Genomic DNA, 26,081 nt, shown 5'->3' on the forward strand with positions numbered 1-26,081 from the left:
GGTGATTGTTGCCTGGAGGGATTGACATATGATTTCAAAGTTTTGATTTTAGAGAACAAAGTTGCTTAGTAAAAACTCAGTAGTCACTCAAAGAAGGGGTTATTATGAGACTACAGCTGCAGCATGTCCTTGAGAGAAATATTGTTTCCTGTTAAAGCTAGCTTTATCTGTGCTGATAAATAGGACAGATTTTTACACTCTGAGCTTATTTTACCTTTCCTTATATATTTAATTCCTTGTACTAGAATGCAGGAGGGCTGGGATTTTTGTCTGTCTTATTTGCTATTTCCTCAGTGCCTAAAAGAGTGCTAAGGACATAGCAGGTGCTTGTTTTTAAGAAATCAATGTATGTATTTTTCTGCAACTTGATTTATTTGCTCAATACTGTGTTTGTGAGACTCATTCTTGTGGATATGCTGCATTGACAGCATATGTTCTCTTTGCCTTCCTGTCTCTGAGCTGATGAGTTGTTTCCTCCCAAGTGCTGCCTGACACCTGCACCCTCTGTGACAAGAGAGTTTCCATACCCCAGAGTTGGAAGTGAACCCTTAGAACCCAGAGACTGCTGGCAGAAGAAAAGCTGGAAGCAGGTTTGGGTCATCTTCTGCATGCCCACCAGAGGGCGGCAGACACTGGCTAAAGTGGCCCAGTTAACAATTGCTTAGTGTTCATTAAACAGTTGCATTGGCAAGCATTTGGGCAGAGTCCCACACACTGACAGTCTACAGAGGTTAGAATCTGCAGTGTGTCTCGCAGTCTCTCCACCTTCTTGCTCCTTCCCCAGCCTACCCTTAGCTCCCCTCTCTGGAAGCCCAGCAGTGGACTCCTCATGGGCTCTCCTGCTCCAGGATCTCCACTGCCCTCACCCCTCCATGGCTCCACTCCTGCTCAGAGTAAAAGCAGAGTCCTCACAGTGGCCTCAGATGTGGCCCACTGCTGCTCTGAACTCCTTTCCTGCTATTTACTGGCTCCAGCCCCGCTAGCCTCCATGCTGTTCCCTCAGGCCTCAAGCACAGCCACACTCAAGGTCTGTGATTCTGTGCCCTCTGTCTATAAGACTCTTCCCTCAGATGTCTGCAGGGCTCACTTCCTTAACTCCTTCTGGTCTCTGCTCCATGAGGCCTTCCCTAAGCACAGCCATGTGGTAGACATGGAGTTGTACCACTAGATCCCCTTTGGAGGGGGAGCTGCAGGAAGAGCAAGTGCCAAACAATCTCTGGATCTCAGTTCCTCCGGGGTCCTCCTTGGCTGCATAGAGCCTCAGCTGAGGTCCCACCCTTCCCAGGGCAGCCTTCATCTGGTGACTGACTGAAGTGGGGGCTATACGGGACTGACCATTTCTGCCCTCTGTGAGACACTCTGAGGGACTATACTCACTCCAGATCCAACCCCCACCCTCATCTTTGTTGGGCTTCCATCACCGTTCAAGATCTCCCTCTGCCCAGTCCTGCTCCCTCCCCCATTACTTTCATAGGTGTGGGCCCCAAACTTCATCTCAGTGTTTGCTTCTGGAAAAGCCAGACTACCCATCTGCCCCACCCTGCTTTATTTTTATCTGTAGAACTTATCCCATCTAACTCACAATTCAGTTTGCTTACCCAGTGCCCTTCCTCACTAGAATGTAAGCTGGGTGAGGGTAGATCTTTTTGTCTTGCTCTCTTTTTGTTATTTTAATGTATGATGGTCTTTATTTACAACTTTATTGGCAAAAAAAAGGGAAAACTTTTGAACAGTTTTACACAGGGCATCATGGCTGATCCTGTCAGATTAAAGAAGTTTGATTTGCAATGTCCATCTAACTCTCCAAAGATGTACTGAATCTGTATATGCAGTTTCTTTTTTGAAGTACAGTGCTCATCATGTTTTAGGTAGTCTTTAAACAAATAAATACAAAAGAATCAAAATCACTCACTAAAAACTGCATCAAATGAAGCGTACTTTAAATGTAAATATGTTTTGTTCCTAGCAATAACACATGCCCAGTGAAAACCAAAGGGTGGAAAAGCAGTTCCACTTCCTACTTGAGTGGACAGTTGCAACAATCAATCATTTTCTGCAACAACCATTATATTTTCAATTTATCGTGAACTCCTCTGAACTTACCATGAGATGTAGCCAAAGTCAGAAGAGAAGACTTAGAATATTCCTTTTTTGGAGGAGGGTAAGCCCTCCAGAATCAGCATGGGAAATAAACATCCTGTTAATTCTAGGTGGAAAAAAATTAATGTAGTCAATTTCAACTCATGCTGAGCTGACTTAATTTTTTCATTGACTTGTTTGGTGCCATTCTTCTAAATCGAGTGTGTTTAATTCTTCTTCTAGTCCGTCCAAATTTTCCCCAGTAAAAAGATTTTCATCAATAGGAACAGCATCAATGGCTCCATTCTCCTGTCCCTCCCCTTCATTGTCCTCTTCTAAGTCACTTTTTTTTTTTTAACCATTTTCAGCCTTACCACCTTAGTTTGTTTCCATCTTTATCTGAAGTATATGTGCTGAATCTTTCAAGACTGGCTACAGTAATACTTGTCTCATGTACATATTACTTGTCTCATGTACATCTCTCGGGATGGTCAGGCTTAAATCTATGTCATTTATGTTCACTGAATCATCCACTTCATCACCGCCTGTTCCCTAGGTGTAATGGGTATCATCTGCTTCTTCATCATCATCATGAACCAGTTTGGGACAAAATTAAAACACTCCACAACCACTGATCGATCACTAGTGCTTTCCTTGCTTTGAAGTCAGCTTTCTTTCTTTCTATATCTTGTTCAAGTTCATCAACCTTTTCTTGTCTTTTTCTTTTCTGTGCAAGAAAAGATTCTAGAGTGATTTTGGTAACATTTGGACCTAGGGCAGAACACTTTCAATTAGATCTTCTAATGAAATTACACATTCTTTCTCTTTCTTTTTATCTTTTTTAACACAAATCCATAAGGAAGTGAATGACAATACATATGAATATTACCCCCAGCCCAGCCATACTAGTTTTCAATAGCTTCTAGGAAATGCTCGCACACTGAGTTTTGGGTTTTTTCTTTTCAACTTCACCATGTTTACTGTTCACTACTTCTTCCAGCTTTTTCTCATCCCAATTATCCATAGAATCTTTTTCAAGTTCTTCATCTCTTGCACCAATACAAACACTTGGCTTTTCATATTTTCTCTCCAGAGTCAAGTCATGAGAGAACTTAAATTCATCTCCTTGAGTACACTGTCCTTGCTTGAAGAATGCACATATAACAAACAGCATCTGTATCTTTATTTATTTTTTGAGCAGCAACTACAGGTCTGAACAACTCATTTAGCTGCTGCAAGTCTTTCTTCTTGTCATCTTTCTTCAGTTTCTTGTCATCTTCACTTTGTGCTACCTGACATTGATTTTGTTGACCAAATTTAAGTTGATGAGTGACAGCCTTGATGAACATTTGTTGCTTCGCTCCTTTCTCCTTTTTTAGACCAAAAGCTTTGTCTTCAGTAATCTCCTTCTTGTTCTACTCCAACTTTTTGCTGCCCGTGGCCTGAGCCTGTTTCTTGGAGGCATTGCACAGACAGGTGGCACTGCCAGCGCAGCTAGATACTATCAGGGGATCTGGCCCTGCAGCAGGATGTGGAGCAAGACCAGGGGTGATTTTTGTCTCTTTTTTAAATTGATGTATTCCTAGCATGTAGAAGAATACCTGTGATGCAGTAGGTGCTAAATAAATGTAATGAATGAATGAGACAAGGACCTGTGCTCAGTTTGGTATAGCTGGAGGAAGATGTTGCTTTCGAGCAAATTCCAATAGATAAGGGAGGAGTGTTTATCGCCTGGCTTCCCCAAAAGGTTTTGCTGAGATGAGGCCACTTACTTGGAAGGGAACCCCAGCAGGGAGTGAAGTAGGAAAGGTCTGGGTACGGGTGTGTTGTCAAAGTGGAGGTGTCTGCTGGGGTCTGAAAAAAGCCACCAGAGTGTCTCCTAGAACTGTGCACCTGTAGGACAGGTGGCTGGAACAATTTTCTATGAGCTTCCATCCTCGGTGGCCGAGGGTCAACCTAATTGTGTTGATTGCCTACACCCCTGAGCCATCTGCTGAGCACTGGGGCACATGAGACTCAGCTTGAGGAGAGAGGCTCCAAGGGAGTCAGAGGTGACATCAGAGGTGAGCCTGTGAGGTGGTGAGTCCTCTTTGAGAGGAAGACAGTGGCCTCAGGTGCCATGCTGACGAGGAGAGTGATGAGGACAGTGTGTGGTTTAGATGGGGCACAGAAGCCCGGAGGGACTGAACCAGGCATGGCAGTGAGGACAGGGAGAAAGGAATATGAAAAAGCTATCCAGGCTGGAGAAGTGACAAGACCCTGGAGAAGGGGTGAGGGCTAAGAGTGGGAGGCATCCATGGCAGCATGGAAGGACCCAGAGGAGGGTCAGGACAGGTTTAAATTGATATGTTTGAGGACTCAAGGGACACAGAGGTTGACATGTCCAGCAGCCTCACATGGGAACCTGGTGCCCAGTTAGTGGTCTGGGTCAGAGACTAGGGGGCTCTTCACTGATCTGCTTGAGACTGAGGAATGGGCCTCACCTGTGTCTTCTCTAAAATCCCAGAGTTTTTAACGGTGCCCTTTAGCCCTGGGAGGCTGGTTCAGCTCTGATGTGACTCCCCAGATGTACCATACACAGGCAAGGCAGGGCCTCTCCCTGCCCGCTCTAGGCTTCATCCATTTCCCCCATGAGTAAATGGATCTACACCAAACCCCCACCTGGGACCCCAACTCCAGCCTTGGATGACTTTGAAGTGGAGGGAGAACAGGGGCCCTTGAGGCTGTTCAACACCAAGCACAGATGAAGCAGGTGTTTGGTCTGTGCTGCCTTTTCAGGGCTTTATGAGACCCAGCGGAAGAGAACTCACTATTTAAAATCTCTCCTGCCACTTGGGCCCCTGAAAAGAATGGGTATCTGTGTGACAGGTAAGGCAGGGCTGAGATGGGACCTTGAAACAGAGAGCAGGGAATGAAGCAGGTTGTGAGAAGCTTGGGGCCATAAGCACAGGCACTAGTGGGGCAGGGAGACTGCAGCTGCCAAAGGACTTTGAAGAACAATGATGTCTTATGGTATAAACATTTTTTGTTTGTTTGTGGCTGGCTGGTAACCCTTGACCTTAGTGTTATCATAGTCTATACTTTTTAAGCCCTTCTGCAATGTGACCCTGCCACTCCTTGAAGCCCTTGATACAACTGGCTCTACCTGCAGAGACCTCCTATTGTTGGGAAAACTCAAAATTAAAAATTTTATTTGCCTTTGTAATGTCTCTGTAACCATGTCTGCTTATCTACAAGGCCACATGAATTCAGCCTAGCAGTTAATCAACCACTTGCATTCCTTGCTTCTGTAACCATGCTTGCTTATGTGCTTAGACCTCATGAGTTCTGAGAAGCCAAAACTTACAGCTACCTGCTTCAGATGTGTGTTGAGAAACTGAAAACTAAAACCTGGAAGAGTCCACCTATAAAAAGCCCTGTAAAACCTGAGCTTGGGGTCCAGGTTTTTGGAGCATTAGCTTGTCTGGGCCCACGGGTATAATAAAATACTTGACTCTCCAACCCTTCGAGTGTTGGTCACATCCTTGCCACGTTTGTTTCCATAACATTTTCTGGTGCATTGGCCAGGAAGTGATTCAGACTGGCCCTTTGAGCCACTGGTCTGGGTGGGGCTGCCTGGCAGATCGATAATGCTGTGGAGGACTGAGGAGGTGCCGCCCATCTAGTTTGCTTGGACCTTGGAGAATGGGACCTCACTGATCCTAGGGAGCAACTGTCTGACCAGACTCAACAGAGGGAAGGATCAGCCAGATCCCCACATCCTTCAGGACAGGTAGGGCCCCACAATCCTTCAATTCAGTTCAGGCCTGCCTCTAGGCAGAAGGGGAGCTTGATCACTTCCTGAAAGGGTCCCCCTGAGGGCCCGTTTGGGTTAAGGATGTCCAACTGGGTAAAGGACCTTGTACCGAGTTCCATCTATGCAGGACCTTGTAGTAAGGTCCATCTGGTTGAGATCTCGTCATGAGATCCTTCTGTTTACAGACATCTGTCTGGGTAGATTAGGTCAAGATTGGGGGAGGGAAAGGTACCTTAACTTCTGTATGAGTGTGTGAGTGAATGTGAGGTATTTGTGGCACCAAGACTTCCAAGTCGTGGTGTCCAAGTGGGTCCTAACCTGTGGTTCCATGGTCACATTGTACAGCATAATGGTGATTCCAGTCTGGAAATGGACTGAGACCAGGCCTGGGGTTTATATAGGTACCCTTTAGCCAAGATGGACCTAAAGTCCCTCTGGGGACATTGCTAGGTGGACACCTGTGTTGTCTTCCCTCTCTTCTGGGAGCGGGGGGACTCCCTACCTTTGTCTGTTTTGCATCTCTGATGCAAGGAGGGATTCGGGAGGGGTTACATGCATAGAAGAAAGCCCTTGTCTATGTCTGGGTGCCCCTGGTGTCCCCAAAAGAGAGGTAGGAGTTTCTTTTTGGACATAGGAGATGTTTATTTGACTGCCGAGGAGTGACACATCCTCTCATGTTGCTTGCTCTGGAGACCCATTGCCCTTTCTGCCATGGAGTTCCCCTCCCTATGCATGAGTTCCACACATCCCCAAGGGTGAAGCCTCTACTCAGCCACCTAGTAGGGAGCCCAGATTGGAGCCATATCCTGGTACACATTTTCTGTCACTGTCTGACTTTCCCTTGTCACCTGTATTCCCCTGAGATCAAGGAGGCCCTAGTCTATGGGCTGTTGATCTCTGTGCACACCCTTCAAATCCACCCGGCCTTCCAGGTGATAAAGGACTCAGGCTGCCTTTTCCCTTATGCCCAGAAACCTTGCCATCTGGAGCATCAAATAGGGACTGTCCCCACCTTGCAGTCCCTAGCTGCTTGCAAACTACTTACACCAGTATACGAGAAAGAGGTTTGAGAACTCTGAACCTTCATTGAGTGGCAGCACCAATGCTGTCTGGGATATAAATGCCTGAGACAGGAATTGAGAGGCTAGAATTAAATATGGGGACAAATAATTCAAAACCTACCATCCTTGAATGTATGTTAAAGAACTTTCACAATATGGAATCAAAATGACCCCTGGGAAACTCTGAACCCTGTGTGAATTAGAACAGCCTGCCTTTGGTGTGGGTGGACTCTGGGAGGGACACTAGACCTCCCAAAGTTTTGAACAGTTTATGAGGTCATTACAGGGGAGGCAGGGCACCCGGACCAGTTTCCATACATAGACTCCTGGCTGACTATAGCAATGACTCTTCCGCCATGGGTCCAGTTCTGCATTCATAAGGGAAAGAGTAAGGTCCTTGCTGTACAAACAGTGTGGAAGTCAGCGCACAATCAGAAAGAAATAAAAAGGCCTATATATCAAGGAGACCTGGATGAAGATCGTTTGCCTCTGCCATATCCCACGACTTCAGGGATGCCTGGCTCTAGACATCCCTTGCCACACAGCCCCCTGGCTTTGGTTCCATGGGTCCCACCAGCATTGTCACCAGAGAGTCTGGAGAGTCCAGGGAGTCCTGAATCAGTGTGGAGACAATTCTGCCCAACAGTTTTCAGCCCTCCAGATGCCCCTGTGGGAGACCCAAGGTGCACAGCAGATCAATCCAGATGGCAGTGTAAAGCCAGGGCACCCCCTCTTCTACTACCAACCCTTCACAATCACAGATCTTTTGAACTGGAAACACCATACTCCGTCATATCCAGAAAAACCCCAGGCTCTCATCGGCTTCATGGAGTTGATTTTCCTCACCCATCAGCCTATTTGGGAGGACTGTCATCAGTTGCTCCTCACCCTCTTCAACACCGAAGTGTGACGGCACATCCTGACTGGAGCTAGGCAATGACTGCAACAGCAGGCACCCATAGCCACTATGGATCCTGAGGCCTGTGTGAGAGATGCTGCTCCAGACACTGCACTGAACTGGGATTTCAATGAAGAAGGGAGGAATCAGCTCTGCAGATATAGAGAGGCCCTCCTTTAATGGCTGAGAGCAGGCCAGAAGACCCAACAATATGTCCAAAACAACCATTATAACCCAGAAGCCAGATGGGGCCACCTGCAGAATTCTATGAGAGGTAATGTGAAGCCTTCCAAATCTACACACTATTTGACCCCAAGGCAGCTGAGAATCAACGGATGATCAATGCAGCCTTTGAGGTCCAGTCCTGTGCCAACATCTGTCGTAAGTTTCAAAAGCTGGAAGGTTTTGCTGGGTTGGATGCCATGCAGCTCCCAGAGGTGGCCAACAAGATATTCATCAATCAAGACTGGGAGGCCCAGAAGGAGGCATATAAACACCTGAGGCTGAAGGTGGCACTCCTGGCAGCAGCACTCAATCCAGACTGGAGCTCTGCACCAAACAAGAAAAAGAACCGCTGGCATGGCGGATGGGCACTCCTACAGCCCAACCAGTGTGCTTTCTGCAGGGAGCTTGACCATTGGAAAAATGAATGCCCAAAAAGGGGGGAGAAATCCCAACCAGCATCCCAAGACAAAGCACACGCAGGAAAGAAAAAATATGAGCCTGAACCACCGAGCTAGGAGCTCCAGAACCTCATTGGCCTTGCAGGGATAGATTCGGATTAGGAAAGACTGGGCTCCCTGTTTCTGAGCCCCCAGGACCCCATGGTTGAAATGGTGGTAGGGGACCAACCTATGACTTTCATGGTGGACACTGGGGCAGAACATTCTGCATACATATATTTCTTACAAGTGAATGACAATAAGATTAACAGCTGGCTTCTTATCAGAAGCAACAGAGGCCAGAAGGCAGTCAGAAAACATATTCAAAGAGCTCCAAAAAAATGTCCACATCATTATCAAAACTATGGACCAAAGTTCATTTTTTAAATTAGGGTTCACTCTTGGTGTACATTTTATGTGTGTGACAAATGTATAATGACATGTGTCCACCATTTTGTACCATACAGAATAGTTCCAGTGCCCTAAAAATCTGTGCCTCACCTATTCATCCCTCCCTCCTCCCAAACCTCTGACAACCACTGATATTTTTTTTTTTTTTTTGTCTTTTTCGTGACCGGCACTCAGCCAGTGAGTGCACCGGTCATTCCTATGTAGGATCCGAACCCGCGGCGGGAGTGTCGCCGCGCTCCCAGCGCAGCACTCTACCGAGTGCGCCACGGGCTCGGCCCAACCACTGATATTTTTAATGTCTCCATAGTTTTTCTGGAATATCATATAGTATATAGCCTTTCATTTTTTTTTTTTTTTTTTTTTTTAAAAGATGACCGGTAAGGGGATCTTAACCCTTGACTTGGTGTGGTCAGCACCACGCTCACCCAGTGAGCGAACCGGCCATCCGTATATGGGATCCGAACCCGGGGCCTTGGTGTTATCAGCACCGCACTCTCCCGAGTGAGCCATGGGCCGGCCCAGTATATAGCCTTTCAGATTAGATTCTTTTGCTAAGTTTACATGCATTTAAGTTTCCTCCATGTCTTTTTGTGGCTTGATAGCTCATTTCCTTTTAACATTAAGTAATATTCCATTTTCTGGATGTACCACAGTCTATCCATTCACCTACTGAAGAACATCTTGGTTGCTTTGAAATTTTGTCAATTAGGAATGAAGCTGCTATAAGCATCCATGTGCAGACTTTTGTGTAGACATAAGTTTTCAACTCACTTAGGTATATACCAAGGAGCATGACTGCTGGATCATATGGTGAGAGTATGTTTAGTTCTGTAAGAAACTGCCAATTGTCTTCCAAAGTGTTGGGCTGGCCGGTTAGCTCAGTTGGCCAGAGCCTGGTGTTGATAACACCAAGGTTGAGGGTTCAGATTCGTACACTGGCCAGCTACAAAAAAACAAAAACAAATACAACAAAGTGGCTATTCCATTTTGCATTCCCACCAGTAATGAAATTACTGGTTAATTAATTTTTATTTTATTTTATTTTATTTTATTCAGAGGCAGCTGGCTGGTAAGGGGATTCAAACCCTTGACTTTGATGTTATAACACGGTGCTCTGACAAACTGAGCTAACTAGCCAGCCCCTTCATCTTATTGAGTAGATCCACACCCATCTGCCATTGAGGGATCTGCACAAGGCTTCTTAGTAAAGAGCCATGTTATTGTCACTCATGGTTCTCCTCCTCCAGGCTCTCCAGCGGCTTGGCAGTGGCGGGGGGAGTGGAGGAGAGGAGACGGCAACTCACCTGGAGTTGCCCAAATAGATACTTTTACTTCTTCCTTTCCCATCTGTATGCTTTTTATTTTATTTCTTTGACTGTCTGGGCTAGAATTTCTAGTACAATATGACATCTAGATTTACATTTTCAGCCCACGCCTCTCTTGCTGGTTCTTGAACAGGCCAGATAGTAACCTACCTCCAAGTCTTACTGGTTCCTTCTGTCTGAAATGCTCTTTACTAGTGTATGTGGTCTGCACCAGGTCACCCCCTCACTTCCTTCAGGCCTTTGCACAAATGTTACCTTCTGTGGTAGATTGTGCGTTCCAAAGGTGACCACACCAGTATCTATCCCATTCCACATGTTCTTCTTACGGTGTGACATTGACACTCCTTTGAGAGATAGGGAGGTCTATGTTTCCTTTGCTTGAACCAAGACAAAGTCTTGTAATTGCCTTGACCAAGAGTGTGGCAGAAGTGACACTCTGAGCTTTCCAAAGCTGGGTTGTAAAAGGCAATTCATTTCCACCTGACTCTCAGACATGCTCCTTTGGAGTCCTGACTGCTGTGTAAGAGGTCTGGCTGCCTTGAAGCTCCTCTGCTGGAGAGACCAAGTGGAAAGACCACAAAGAGACAGAGATGGCCGAGGAGCCCCAGCTGTGTTCATCTCCAGGTATTTGGGTCTTAGGCCAGGCCCAGACATGTGAATGAAGGAGACTTCAAGGTGATGATCCTAACTCCATCCACCCTCTGACTACAACCTCATGAGAAACCCTGAGTCAGAACCACCGAGCTGAGATGCTCCCAAATTCCTGACCCAGTGCCTTGACCAGTGCTTTGCACATAGTAGATGCTCAGTATTTACATAGATGGGAACAGTAAACACTGAAGTCTGGATGGTGGTTATCTCTGGAGAGGGTGGAGAGGAAGCATGTATCAGGGATGCTAATTACATGGATATTTTCTTCTTAAAAGAAAAAAGAACTGAAGCAAATATGGTAAGTTGTTTTTTTTTCAGGTTCTCTCAGGTTGAATGGCAAGATGTTTATATTTGATAAAATAGTGTTTATCGAAAAAACGACAAAAAAATAAATAAATAAATTTTGGGCCGAGCCCGTGGCGCACTTGGTAAAGTGCTGCGCTGGCAGCGCGGCGACGCTCCCGCCGCGGGTTCGGATCCTATATAGGACTGACCGGTGCACTCACTGGCTGAGTGCCGGTCACGAAAAAAACGACAAAAATAAATAAATAAATAAAATAGTGTTTACCGCATTATTCTCTATACTTTCCATGATACTTTTTTTTATATAAGTAAGACTTGCACATGAATGTTCCATAACAGCTTTCTTTGTAATAGACAAAAAGTGGGAACAAATCAAATGCCCATCAATTGGTGAATAGATAAACTGTGGAATATACTCAGAAATTAAAAAAAAAACAGACTACTGATACATACAACACCTAAAACCATTATGCTGAGAGAAAGAAGACTTACCCAAAAGAGCTCCTATTGTATGATTCCATTTATAAGAAATTCTGGTGCAGGCAAAACCACCAATGGTGGAAATAAATTAGCCTTAACACCTTGCTAGAGGCCAAGGCCCGACTCCCAGGCAGCCCCTGTGCCTTCCATTCCTCATTACAGTCCCAGCTCAGGCCCTCCCTCACTGAGTGACCCTGGGCAAGTTATGGCCTCTCTCTGGGCCTCAGTTTCCCCATATGTAAATTCAAACAGAGGCTAGAATAGGTGGCTGCATGCTTCTTTTCATCCTGACATTCCAGGATTCTGTAAGTCCCTTGTAAGCCATTGCTGCCTTGAGAAATCCCCTGTGCCAGCCTGTTGGTGGCTTAGGCCCCTATGGCAGGGTGAGAATGTCCCCCCTGGCCCCTGGATCTCTGGCCTCAGACAGATCTGGATGGGGCTGGATGCCAGCCACCCACCGTAAGTGGGGCTGGGGCTCCCTGTGCTTCCCCAAAGCACCGGGCTTGGAGGGTGAGGGATTGGTGATCACTCCTTACCTATTGTTTCTGTCTCTGGGGCTTTGCAGGCCAATGAAAACACAGCTCTGAAAATAATAGCCTCTTGTCCAGAGTTCTGAGCCCTAATCCTCTTATGTTGCACCAGCGGAAAGCCAGAGCCGGTGGCAGAAGGGCCGCTCTGATTCCCTGCCAGCCTGTCCCTTGTTCCACACTCTAGTGCCAGCCCAGTTTCATCACAAAGGGCTGTTGCCCTGGCCAAGCAACAATACAGCTGAATGTAATCGCCACTCAGGCCTCTCATGATGAAGTGATCAGACTGTGAGCTCTGGATGGGGCTTGGACGGCTCAGGAAGGTCTGAGCACTTGCCCTGCCCTGTGAGCCATTGGCAGGTTCAGAGCCCCAGTTTTGCCCTGTGTGGCCCTGCCTGGGTTCTGCCTCTCTCTCCTGGGCGCCCACATTGTTCTTTAAGTGATAAGGGGGGCCTTGATTGGGTAGTCACGAGGTCTCCCTTGGCTCACTCATCCCTTTAGGAAGCATAGAGGGAGCCCCAGCTCCCAGCTGTGACTGGCAGGACCCTGAAGAGGTGGGTGCAATCCCCCTACCCAGAGTCTCCCTGTCCAAGTAGTGAAAGGACAGACACCTATGTACCAGGCAAGAACTACAGCACCAATGTGGCCACATGAATGGGTACACCAGCCTTCCCGACCTCCTGGGGAAGCTGGGCAAGACTCTGTGCTGGACTTTGAAGAGCAGGTAGGAGATGGGCAGATGACTGAGGTCAGGCAGGAGAAAAGGAAAGAGACAGGACCTTTCAGGAGGAAGGAGCAGCAGCCCGAGGATGGTATTCTGAAGATCTGGGGAGAGCAGCTGGCAACAGCCACACAAGGAACTATAAAATATGAACTCTGCACTGTAGGCCTGGGCATCTGAAATGGGGTGAGGCTACCACAGGGAGACAGGACTTCAGGAAGTCAGGGGACAAACCCAGCACCAGTTTTATCTGAATATTTAGTGGGGGAAGAAGTTAAGCATTTAACAAGTGTCTTAGTCCTCTCTGTGCTGCTATAACAGAATACCGGAGACTGGGTAATTTATAAAGAACAGGGATTCATTTCTTACAGTTCTGGAGGCTGGGAAGTCCAATACCAAGGTGCTGGCATCTGGCGAGGGCTTTTGTGCCATGTCATCCCTTGGTGGAAGGTGGAAGGTGGAAGGTGGAAGGGCAAGAGAGGGCCAAACCCACTTTTTATCAGGAACCCAGTCCCTTGATAACTAAGCCACTCTGACAATAACAGCATTAATCTGTTCATAGGGCAGAGTCTGCATGACCTAATCACCTCTTAAAGATCCCACTTCTCAACACTGCTGCACTGGGGATTAAGTTTCCAACACATGAACTGCGGGGGGGACACACTCAAACTACAGCAAGAAGTAAGCACTATAAAAGTCAATACTTTAAAATGAAAACAAATGCAAACATGAAGTAAAATGCAAAATTCGCATGAATTTTAAAGATGAAACAGAGAGGCTTCAAAGAAATGTGAGTCTGTGGAGACACTTTAGACTCTGCTGGCAGATCCCTGGCCCTGTCTCCCCTCTCAGCTGTGGTTTTGAACAGGGTGGTGACATAATTAGGACTACTTGTAGACAGACCACCTTGCCAACCAAGTCCATCAGACAATGTCTCCCACCCATCCAAGAGTGTGGCGTGGAGCCGGGGAGACAGGCACATCCACAGGCAGGTATGAGAATCAGAATGCTATGTGTGTCCTCAGAGTCTGGGACAAGGCAGGGGCATTTGTGTGTGCTGTGTCCTGGAGCCACAGTCCTGTGAGCAGGAGGAGGCTGGGAACAGAGTCCAAGGCAAGAGGAGACTGTACATTAACCAGAAGAAGAGCTGAGATGCAAGTGAGGTTTGGGGACAAAAGCCAGAGTGGTGGTGAGGACAGGTAAGGCCATAGGTTCTGAGACTGAGATGTGTAATTTGTAACCCCAAACTGCTGTGGGGTATTCCTTTGATGCAGACTGTGGTGGGGGATACCAGATAGGAGTGCAGGTGGGGCCTCTGGTGACTGAGGGTGGCACATCCAGCCTTGCCTGGTCCCTGAGCGGACCCTGACCAAGGCAGACCACATGTCAGAAGTGGGGCTACTCTTGTGCTGGGAGCTAGGCATAGGCGCAACAACACAGGTGCTCACTGACTCCACAGGAAAATGTTCCTGGGCAACAGGGTGCCCAGTGCACTGGGGCTGCCTCTCCTCCCAGTCTCACCTGAGCTCACTCTAATCACGCTTCTGCTCCCACTGCTGTCCTGTACCTGCTCAGGCCCAAGTCACCAATGACTTTCATGTTGCTAAACCTATAATCAATTCTCATTTCTTACCGTCTTACTTGAGCATCAGCAGCATTTCACACAGTTGATCACTCCTCGACACATTCATTTAGCTCACTGGCCTGGTTGTCCTCCTACTTTCCTGACCATTCCCTGTCAGTTTCCTTTGCAGGTTCCTCCTCTTTCCCCAGACCTCCTTACCGTGGTGGAGCCCAGGCATGGAGCCCACAGGGGCTTAGATTTCTGCTTTTAAAATAATTACTGCCATTGTTGAGGGCTGTCTTCTGGGTATCAGCAAAAGAATAGCTTTCTTCTTCCTCCTACACCTTATCCCCCGAATCAATGCTAGGAATCCTGCCCTGCTTAACCTCCATCCTGCACAACAAACACAGCTGCCATTTGGCACCATGGTCTTAACACCGTACAAAAATGTGGCTTAGAACTGAAAAGTCAAAATAGCTCTCCAAAGATTTTTCATTGTACTTGACACTTTGTCATACACTATCACAGCATTTCACACTTCATTTATTCATCATTCATTCACTCATTCATTCATCATTCAACCTACATGGATTCACTTCTCTAGGACCCCATGGGAAACACAGTGAGGAAATGACTACTGAGAAGCCAGAAAATAAGCACAAAGAATAGATTTTGAAAATAGAAATTTCAAAATATCTTTCCCTGAAGTATTAATAAAAGCATAAAGATTCTTTTATTTATTTATTTATTTATTTTTTAAAGATGACTGGTAAGGGGATCTTAACCCTTGACTTGGTGTTGTCAGCACCACGCTCTCCCAAGTGAGCAACCGGCCATCCCTATATAAGGATCCGAACCCGTGGCCTCGGTGTTATCAGCACCACACTCTCCCAAGTGAGCCACGGGCCGGGCCTCTTTTATGCTTTTAAAAGAATGGCTTTTTAATGGCTGGGTGAAGCCATTTGACTGAATAGATAAGGTTGAGAGACAAGAAATATTGCTCTGAAGTATGATGTCTTAAACAAGTGGCTCTGTGAAATAGTTACTTCCCTGCAGTGCAACCTTGATTAACTTCACTGAGCTTTAGTTTCCTCCTTTTGAAAAACAGGAAAAGTAATACCTACATGCATCTGAGGGTTGTCATGAGAATAAAGTGAAATAATTCTGTTGAGTACCACGCATAGTACCTGGCTCTATGGCAGCTATTATTAAGTTTATTAATCATAGTTCAATAAAGCCTGAGGAATCAAGAGTTACTATGAAAGAATGCGTTGGTCATGCAAGGGTTAAGCAGGACCTGTTCAAGTTTCCTCATCAAACCTGCTGTCACCTACACACTCCTGTCTGCGAACATGCCAGAGAAGTTGAGATATGAGGCAGCCCAATAACAGCCTCACGGGTAAGTCGAGCTTAAACAGGCATCAGGGCTGTCTGGCACATGGTTGAGATGGCCAGTTGTACCCGCATTTGGATCTGTCATTGGATGTGGGCCACCGTGCGAAGGGGGTGACCTCAGGTGAGGCAGCTCTCTGCATCCCTGAAGGGGCCGACTGCTGTAGACTGTTTTCTGGCTGCACTCCCAGCAGCTGGGCATCAATTCCTCCTTGAGGGGGATCCGAACAGTGCACCTCAGCAGACGCCACACGGGTGGGCACGGGGCGGGAGGAGGGCTGCATGGCAGTCAACTGACAGGGAGGCTTGGTCTGTGGTTGGACCCTGAGCCAGATGAAACTCGAGTCTGAAGTGCTGTGCAGGGAAATTTGCAGCCTAAAGCCCTGCTAAGCCGATGGGCTGGGAAAGAGTCAACTAGCAACCCAGGAAATAGCAAGAGCAGGAGCTTCACAGTTCACCAAGCGCTGCTCCCACTCCTCTCTCCTCACCCTCCCCTCCATCATTAGCTTGCTTTTAGCCAAAGAGGGAAGTGACAACATGTGAAACAGGTGCTGGGACTGAGACACACAAAAGGCTTTGTTGGGGATGTGAATGGCACACTCAACAAATGTACAGATGGCAGGTGTCACTTACAATTAGCTCAAAGGTGATTCTGGAGGACAGAACTGGGGCTCAAAAGGAACTTAGGTTAGAAATATGATACTCAGTTTCTACAAAGGCCAAGTCTAGCCTTGGACCCCAAAACCCAATTGAACAAATGGAGTAGTACTTCCGTCAGAAAAATGACAATGGGGACTGTTTGGGTATCAGCTCAGGATGACCCAACAGAGGGATGCATGATGTTGGCAAGTCAGTGAGGCCCTCAGACCCAGGCAAGAAGAGTCCTGACTCTTCTCATGGGGCAAGGGGTGCTCAGAACCCCCACCCTTCCCTTGCAAACCCCACTCAGCATCCAGGACTCCAGAATGTCTTGGCCCCAAGCCTGCTTCCCTAGGGATGGGGTCTGAGAGGAGGCCAAGGGGGTGTGAATAGTTGGATTCAGATGTCCACATGTGGATCCTGAAGTGTCTTGCATTGCAGGTGGGGCCAGGGGTAAGAGGGAAGGCGACCAGGCTGGGGGCAGCAGGGCTGCTCTCCCAGCCCCACCACTTCCAGAGCAGAACTCAAGAGGAGTCCGAGAAATCTAAATTCAAACCTAGCCTTCTAAGTCATTATGAAGTTATGGAGGTTAAAGTAGAATGGTCTGCTAGCTCGAATCATTACCTATGACCTCTCAGACATCGGCCTCTGTTTGCACCCAGTTCTGCCCCGCCAGTGAGTGGCCACATATGTGCTTCTGACTTTGGACCACACCTAGAGTGTGGCGAGCCCTTCTGCACCCACCCTGAATGTACTGAGATGGGCACTGGGACATTGGGGGCCAGCAGAGCTATCACATGAGGGATGGCTGAGGGTACTGAAGACATCAGCCAGGAGAAGAGAAGCCTCAGGACAGCACTCTGTTGTCTTTTGGTCTTGAAAAGAGCATGAAAGAAAAAAAGAGAGATTTACTAATTCATCCTAAGTGCTAGGCCCAGGGGGTAACTTGGGGAGGCAGGAAGGCTCAATAGAAAAATGACCCAGCTAACAAACAGGTCGGAAAGGGGGGAAGGTGGCAGAAGCAAAAAAAAGGGAATGGACCCGGGTATAAATAGAGGATGAAGACAGGTCAATAATCAAGCTCATCCGTGCCCCAAGAGTCCCTCTGAGTCTGACTGATGAAAGCCATGTTGAGGGGCTGGTCTCTGACGTCATACATCTGAAACTCTTCCCATTTTCCAGGAAGGGTAAACTGAGGCACGGAGCAGGGACATTGGAGCAGTACCTGTGACCAGCTTGCCCTGCTAGACTTCAGTGGGGACCTGCCACCTGCTCCTGTTGGTCATGCTCTCATCTGCTTTTTTGCAGGTTTGGCAGGACCGGCAGTGGGAGGGTCACAGGGAGGGGTGACAGTTCTCACATGGACATCTCTTTGCGAATGCCAGAAAACAGAGTCTTATTCCTGGCACTTGGCAGGGCCTGGGCAGCCACAGGAGCCAAAGGGAGGTCTTTTTTCCTGTGGGAACTCATTCCAGTTGCCAGCAGAGCAAGGAGCAGAGCCATGTCGCTTGGCTTTCTGGTGGTTACTCCTGGCAACCTCGCCTGGCCTTGTTGTGGTCTTGGGCAGGGACCCAGTCTGCCCAGGGTTTCTGTTTCTCCATCTGTAGAACAAGGGTGAACTTCTGCCCTGGCTGGCCACAGAGCCAGCCGGACCAGGAAGCATGCTGCCCTCCTTGAGAGGGCCAAGCAGCCGCCAGAGTAAAGACAAGTGAGAACTGGGACCTGCTGCCTCCCAAGAGAGGCCCAATTAGAGCAGTGAGCAGTTCCCACCAGAGGCTCTGGCCGACCCTCAAAGCCGGCTGCATGAGCAGCAGCAGCAGGCTGTATGATTAATGATGGCAGCTCAGGCCGCCCACTGGGCCCGGCCTCAGGAACTTCAAATGAGCCCACACAGTGCCAAGGGGGAAGAAGGCCAGCTCCCTTTCTTCTGCAGGGAAGGAATAAGGGAACCAGCTGCGAGAGCACCCAGCAACAAGAGGCCAAGCCCAGATAAAGGGCCATGGTTTTAAGGGCTCCTGAGATCTCTGCACAGGCCTCCCCTGGGGGCTCAAGAGAGAGTGTCATCAGGGATCCAGAGATGGGCTCCCTTCACAGGATCCCATCAATACATCCCGAGGAAGCCTCAGCCATCTTCCAGGTTCAGGGCAATGGATGCAAACAAAAGACTGCCCTTTCCTGAAAGAAACAGAGTGTATCATTCATTCATTCATTCATTCATTCATTCATTCATTCATCCATCCATCCATTCAACAAAGACTGCTGCCTACTGAGTGCCCTCGGGCCTTGCAGTGAACAAGACAATCAGGATCCCTGCTCTCAAAAATCTATATTCTATGGAAGTCAGATAGAAAACAATTAAACCAATGAGGAAAAATCACAGAGGCAACCGGGAGGTTATGGGCACTGAATCTACAGTAAGAAGGCCTGGGTTCCAGTCCCAGCCCTAACTCTACCATCTGACCATGAGGAAGCTGTTTAACCTCTGTGCCTGGGCTTCCTTCTCTGTAAGTAAAATGGTGGTAATGAAAATACTTATTGCACCGGGTAGTTATAAGGATTAAATGAGTTAATATTTTGTAAAGCATTTCAAACTGTGCCTGGCATATAGTAAATGCCATATAAATATTTGTTAAATAAAAAGTAGTTTCCAATAGTGATAAATACTATGAAACACCTAACTGGGAGGGTAAAGTGGTGGAGGGAGGCACATTAGAGAAGATAAAAATTGGGGTGCTTTTGGCTTCAAGTAATAAGAAACCTGGAGAGTGGGCAGCTTTACAACTTGTCCGCTCAATGACATCTGTGAAGAACCAGGAATATTCCATCTGTCTGTTTTCTTATCTTCAGCCTTGTCCTTGGGCTAGTGCCTCTCATAGTCTCAAGACAGCTGCTGCAGTGCCAAGCATTACATCCATGCAAGACATGTTCACTGAAGAAGAGACCATCTCTACCTGGTGATAGGAAAATTTCCCCAGGATTTCCCTTCACACCTCATACACCAGAGCAGCATTACATGCTGACACCTAAAACTAATCACTGACAAGGTGACAGCAATCACCTTCACTGGGTTACCGATCAATATGCACTCTGAAACACGGGGACTCTCAGAGGAGGCCTAATAATGAAATGAAACAAGGTTACTAGGAATAGGACACCATACAGTTGTTTGGTAGGTAATCAACAAATTCTGCCACAGAGTTTAAGGGAAGGCCTCAATAAGGATGTTTATCTGAGCGGGGATCTGAACGATAAGAAGGAGCCTGCCGTACAACTAGGTGAGGAAAAGACATTTTAGGCAGAGGGAATAGCAGGTGCAAAGACACTGAGGTGAAAATGAGTTTGTTATTCAAAAGAACATAAGGAAGACCAGAGTGGCTGTAGAATGGATTGAATGAGGTGGGAGAGTGTAAAACAATGATGTCTTTTGGAATTTGGGATACACAGAGAAAATTTAAAACTATTAACTGTAGTGTATATATCAAGAGAGGAACAAATGAGTGAGTGTTCTGAGGTTCTTACATGGTCTGGGAGGAGAGTAACAACAGTGTCAATATCAGACATTGGTATATCCATACAATGGAATATTATTTGGCAATGAAAAGGAAAGAGGTACTGACACATGCCACAACATGGTAAACCTTGAAAAAATTACACTAAATGAAAGAAGCCAGTCACAAAAAGACCACACATTGTATGATTCCGTTTGTATGTAATATCCAGAATAGGAAAATCCATAGAGATAGAAAGTGAATTACTGGTTGTCAAGGGCCTGGGGAAAGTGGAAAAGAGGGATAGGTTTGGAGTTCCTTTTCTAGGGTGATAAAAATGTCCTAAAATTGATTGTGGGGAAGATTGCACAACTCTGATTATACTAAAAACCACTTTGAGTGAGTGAATTGTATGGTATGTGAATTATATCTCAAGAAACCTGTTATAAAAAAAACCCAAACTACTGTGTAAAGCAAAACTTAGAGTAAAATTTATAGTCTTAAAATGGGTATACCGGGGGCCGACCCCGTGGCGCACTTGGGAGAGTGCGGTGCTGATAACACCAAGGCCCCAGGTTCGGATCCCATATACGGATGGCCTGTTCGCTCACTGGCTGAGCGTGGTGCTGCCAACACCAAGTCAAGGGTTAAGATCCCCTTACCAGTCATCTTTAAAAAAAAAAAAAAAAAAAAAAAATGGGTATACCGGAAGTCTGAAAAATAATGAGCCAAGCATCCATAACAAGAAGTTTCGAAAAAGAACAGCAAAGTAAACCCAAAGAAAGCTAAAGAATGGAAATAATAAAAATAAAAGTAGTAATGAAATCGCAAACAAATACAATATGCAATAGAGATGGTCAACAAAAAGTCAAGAGGTTGTCAGGACTATTGTGTGACTAAGAAAAAGAGAGATGGCACACCTAACCAACATCCAGAATGCAAATGGGGACACAATTACAGATTCTGCAGACATTAAAATTGTAAAAGGATGGGCCGGCCCCCTGGCGCACTCGAGAGAGTGCAGCGCTTGGCGCTCCCGCCGCGGGTTCGGATCCTATATAGGAATGGCCGGTGCGCTCACTGGCTGAGCGCGGTGCGGACGACACCACGCCAAGGGTTGCGATCCCCTTGCCGGTCACAAAAAGACAAAAAAAAAAAAAAAAAATTGTAAAAGGATATTATGAACAATATTATACCAAAGCAATTGAAATTTTAGATAAAATGGACAAATTTCTTTTTTTCTTTTTTTTGTCTTTTTCGTGACCGGTACTCAGCCAGCGAGTGCACCGGCCATTCCTACATAGGATCCGAGTGCGCCACGGGCTCAGCCCCAAAATGGACAAATTTCTAGAAAAATACAACTTACCAAAAGTGACACAAAAATAGAAAACCTTAAAAATCACAACTATTAAGGAAGTTAAGTCTATAATTAAGAAAACATTCCACAAAGAAAACCCCAGGTCCTGATGGTCTCACGGGTACGTTCTACAAACATTCAAGGAAAAAAGGGTGCAAATGCTCAGAAACTCTTCCAGGGAATACAAAAAGAGGTACATTACCCAATACATTTTATAAGGCTGACATAACCTTGATACCAAACACTCAACAAAGATGGTACAAGAAAGGAAGGTTACAGGCCAATCTAACTCATTAACATATATGCCAAAACTCTAAAAATACATGTTAGCAAACTAAGCCTACCAATAACTGAAAGGTTAATGCATCTGACCAAGTTACGTGTATTCCAAAATGCAAGACTGGTTTAACATTTGAAAGATCAATGTAATTTTCTGTATTAAGAGAATAAAGTATCCGCACCTAATTAAGCCGAATGTGCTCCTTTCTTTGCGGGGGGCCCAGGGTGCAATGGTGGCAAACAGCAGCCTCCTCGGTAGTGTGTGCAGCCTGTTGCTTGTATGGGTTGCCCTAAGGGACCCTGGAAACAGCCCTTTCCAACAGACATTCATGTCTCTGACCTAGTGCTGTCCCCAGTCTAGGCTCCAGATAGGTATTTGGAGTGCTTTTGGAAAGCCCCAGAGCATGTGGTTCATATTGGCGAAGTCATCACGTCCATCTGCAGCAAGCTGCAGAACATGGAGCATGTACTGAGGCTCTACGCAGGGTCCCTGGCCGCCAGGAGATCCACCTCTCAAAGAAGTGGGGCTTTATTGAGTTTAATGCGGATGAATTTGAAGACATGGTGGCTGAGAGCGGCTCATCCCGGATGGTTGTGGCGTTAAAAACATCCCCAACCGTGGCCCCCCGGACAAGTGGCAGGCCCTGCACTCATGAGGGTTTCCACTGTGCTGCCCTCTCCTTACTTGTGTCCGCTAATAAATCCTACTTCCTGTCCAAAAAAAGAGAGAGAATAAAGTAGGAAAATTACATGTTATCTCAATAGATGCAGAAAATATTTTGATAAAATTTAACATCCAAAGTAAACACTCTTAGCAAACTACAAATAGAAGAAAAACTTCTTTAATTTGATAAAAGGTATGTGTAAAAGCCTACAGCACACATTATTCTTAATGAGGAAATGTTGAAGGTTTTCCCTTTGAGACTGGCAATGATACAAGGATATCTGTTCTTACCGTATGTATTCATAATGTACTGAAAGGTTCTGGCTAGTGTGATAAGCCAAGAAAGAGGATTAAATTGTATAGATTGTAAAGTAAGAAATAAAGCTATCATTATTTGCAGATTATACAATTGTATACATAGAAAATCCAAATCTAAAGATGAGATTTTTTATGAGTGTTTAAGCAAGGTTGTTGAATATCAAATCAATACTAAAAAATAATTGAGTTTCGCTATAAAAAGCAACATATAACTAGAAAATTAAAACTGAAAAGGTATGACTTACACCATAAAAAAAAATCAAGTACCTGGAAAGAAATCTAACAAATATGTTTCATAAAGAAAACTATAGAATGGTATTTAGAGAAATTCTAGAAGATCTAAATGAATGGAGAGGGAGATCATGTTAATTGATTGAATGACAATATTGTACAGATAAATTCTCTCAAAATTGACCTATAAATTCTATCCAGTCCCAATCAAAATCTCAGGAATTTTTGTTGTTTTTTATCTTTTATTTATTTTTTATATTTATTTATTTATTTATTTTTAAAGATGACCGGTAAGGGGATCTTAACCCCTGACTTGGTGTTGTCTCCCAAGTGAGCTAACCGGCCATCCCTCTATAGGGATCCGAACCCGTGGCCTTGGTGTTGTCAGCACCGCACTCTCCCAAGTGAGCCACGGGCCGGCCCCTTAATTTGTTTTTTAATGTTTGCTTGTTTTGGTAGAACCAGACAAGCTGGTACTAAAATGTACATAGAAATAACGAGAACCCAAAATTGTCAAGACACTTGAAAAATAAAGTGGGAGGACTTGGTCTACTGGATAACAGGACTTACTGTGAAACTAGAAAAACAGTGTGATAGTGGTGCAAAGGTAGGCAAATAGACCAAAGGAAGAAAATGAAGATCCCAGAGACAGGCCCATTCATTCGTGTGTGTGTGTGTGTGTGTGTGTGTGTGTGTGTGTGTGTGTGTGTGTGTATTTGAATAATATATTGGTGACACTTAAAAGTAGTGGAGATATGAGAAATGGTAGACTTTTCAATAAATGATGCTCGGCCAACTGGATATCCATTTGGGGAAAAAAATGAACTTGAATTCCTATCTCGTTATTTACAAAAATCAATTCCAGGTGAATTAGAGACAGCAGTGTGCTGATGAATGTTGAACAAATAGAGTTTTAAAAAAATACAGAGTTATTATTCAACTTTCTAAACTTTATTATTTAAAAAAAGATGATCTTTTCTTTCTTTTTTTTGTTAGGTTTGTTGAGTTATGTGCAGAAGAGACAATATAGCAGGCCTGAGAATGTTGTCCTTAGAAAGTCTTGCTTATAAGGCTGGCCCTTGGCTGGCATCTGGGAACTTAGATTTTGGGAGGGTTCCTACTATCCCTAACCGATAAGAGTAGTTCACCGTGTCTAAACTATTTCTGCAAACAATATGGTTTATGCTGAACACCTGCTTTCCTTCTCGGACTCTGGAATTTGGGTTCATACTAAGTAGCGGGTGCCTATATAACTAGCCCCCAGTAAAAACTCTGGGCACTGAGTCCCTGATAGGCAACATTTCATGACATTTTACATATGTTGACACAATTCATTGCTGGAGGAATTAAGTGTGTCCTGTGTTGACTCCACTGAGAGAGGACTCTTGCAAGCTTCTTCCTGGTTTCCTGGGTTTTTTCAGGCATGCCCTTTTACAGTTTTCGTTTGGCGGCTGGCTGGTGCAGGGATTGAACACTGGACCTTGGTGTTATCAGCACTACGCTCTAACCAACTGAGCAAACCAGCCAGTCCTCTTCTTTGCTGATTTTCACTGTAATAAATCTTAGCTGTTAGTTGACTACATCTGAGTCCTGTGTACAGTTTGATGAGTTTTAACAAACATATACAGTTGTGTAGCCACCATCACAAACAAGTCATAGAACATTTCCATCACCACAAGTTTCCTTATGCATCTTTGTAGTCAATTCCTTCTCTCCACCCCCAGCTCCTGGCAACCACGGATCTATTCTCTGTTTCCATACTGTTGCCTTTTCCAGAATGTAACATAAACAGAATCATAAAGTATGTGACCTTTTGATCTGGCCTCTTTTGCCCAGCTTAATGTTTTTGAGATCCATCCATGTTGATGTGTATATGAGTAGTTTATTCTTTCTTGTTGCTGAGTAGTGTTCTGCTGTATAGTTGTACCACAGTTTATCCATTTACCATTGATGTATATTTGAGTTGTTTCCTGTTTTTGGTGATTATGAATAAAGTTGCTATCTACATACACATACAGGTCTTTGTATGGACATATGTTTTATTTCCATTGAGTAGGTATCTAGGATTGTGATTACTGGGTTGTATATATGTTCACATTTATAAGAAACTGCCAAATTGTTTTCCAGAGTTGCTGTACCAATTTGCTTTCCGAGTAGTAATGTTTGAGAGTTCCAGTGGCTCTGTATCTTCACCAGCACTTGTATTCAGTCTTTCAAATTTTAGCAATTCTAGTAGATATGTAGTATCCAACTGTAGTTTTAATTTGCATTTCCCTAAATACTAATGAGATTGAGTATCTTTCTGTGTGCTTGTTATCCAAATACCTTCCATGGTGACATATCTGTTTAAATCCTTTGCTCACTTTAAATGTTGGGTTCTCCTTTTATTTTGAATTTTAAGAATTTTTTAAATATATTCTGAATGCAAGTGCTTAATCAGATGTGTGTTTTGCAAGTATTTTCTCCCATCTCTGGCTCATCTTTTCATTTTCTTAACAGTGTTTTTCAAAGAGCAGAAATTCTCAATTTTTATCAAAATTAAAAATTTTATTGAAATTGTATTAAGTTCAATTTAACCACAAATTCAATTACTTTAATAAATATAGGACAAATAAAGTTATCTGTTTATTCCTGATTGAGCTTTAATACAATTTGTTTTTGAAGGAATGTGTCCATTTCATCCAGGTTAACAAAGTTATTGGCATCAAGTGGTTCATAAAATTCCCTCATCATTTTTTTTTTTTTTTTTTTTAAAGATGACCGGTAAGGGGATCTTAACCCTTGACTTAGTGTTGTCAGCACCACGCTCTCCCAAGTAAGCTAACTGGCCATCCCTATATGTATTATTTTTATTTTATATATATTATTTTTAATGTCTGTAGGATCTGTAGTGCTTCATGCCTCATTTTTCATCCTCTCATTCTTGATCATTATGTAATATTTGTCTTCTCTCTTTGTTTTTGCTTTTTTATCAGTTTGGCTGGAGGTTATAAATTTTATTAATCTTTTCAAAGAATCGATTTTGGTTTCATTTATTTTCTGTATTCCTTTTTAGTTTTCTATGTAATTGATATCAGTACTGATATTATTTCCTTCATTCTTCTTGCTTTGAGTTTACTTTTTTCCTAGTTTATTAAGGCTTAGATTTGACCTGAAATCTTTTTTTTCTAATAAAGTTGTACTATAAGTTACTCTTTAAGCACTACTTCAGCTGTGTTTCACAAATTTTGATCTG

At 45.0% G+C, this 26,081-nt stretch overlaps 1 non-coding gene and 1 pseudogene across 1 annotated transcript; one reads left to right on the forward strand and one right to left on the reverse strand.

Moving 5' to 3' along the window:
* Nucleotides 1-2,265: 2,265 nt before the first annotated feature.
* Nucleotides 2,266-3,668, reverse strand: LOC134390089 (zinc finger CCCH domain-containing protein 15-like; annotated as a pseudogene).
* Nucleotides 3,669-21,809: 18,141 nt separating this feature from the next.
* LOC134391422 (small nucleolar RNA SNORA70) lies at nucleotides 21,810-21,945 on the forward strand. The gene has a single exon (XR_010024963.1). It is a non-coding gene; the product is annotated as a small nucleolar RNA SNORA70 (small nucleolar RNA).
* The last annotated feature ends 4,136 nt before the right edge of the window (nucleotides 21,946-26,081 follow it).

This window comes from Cynocephalus volans, chromosome 11, assembly GCF_027409185.1.
Source record: "Cynocephalus volans isolate mCynVol1 chromosome 11, mCynVol1.pri, whole genome shotgun sequence".
NCBI lineage: Eukaryota > Metazoa > Chordata > Mammalia > Dermoptera > Cynocephalidae > Cynocephalus > Cynocephalus volans.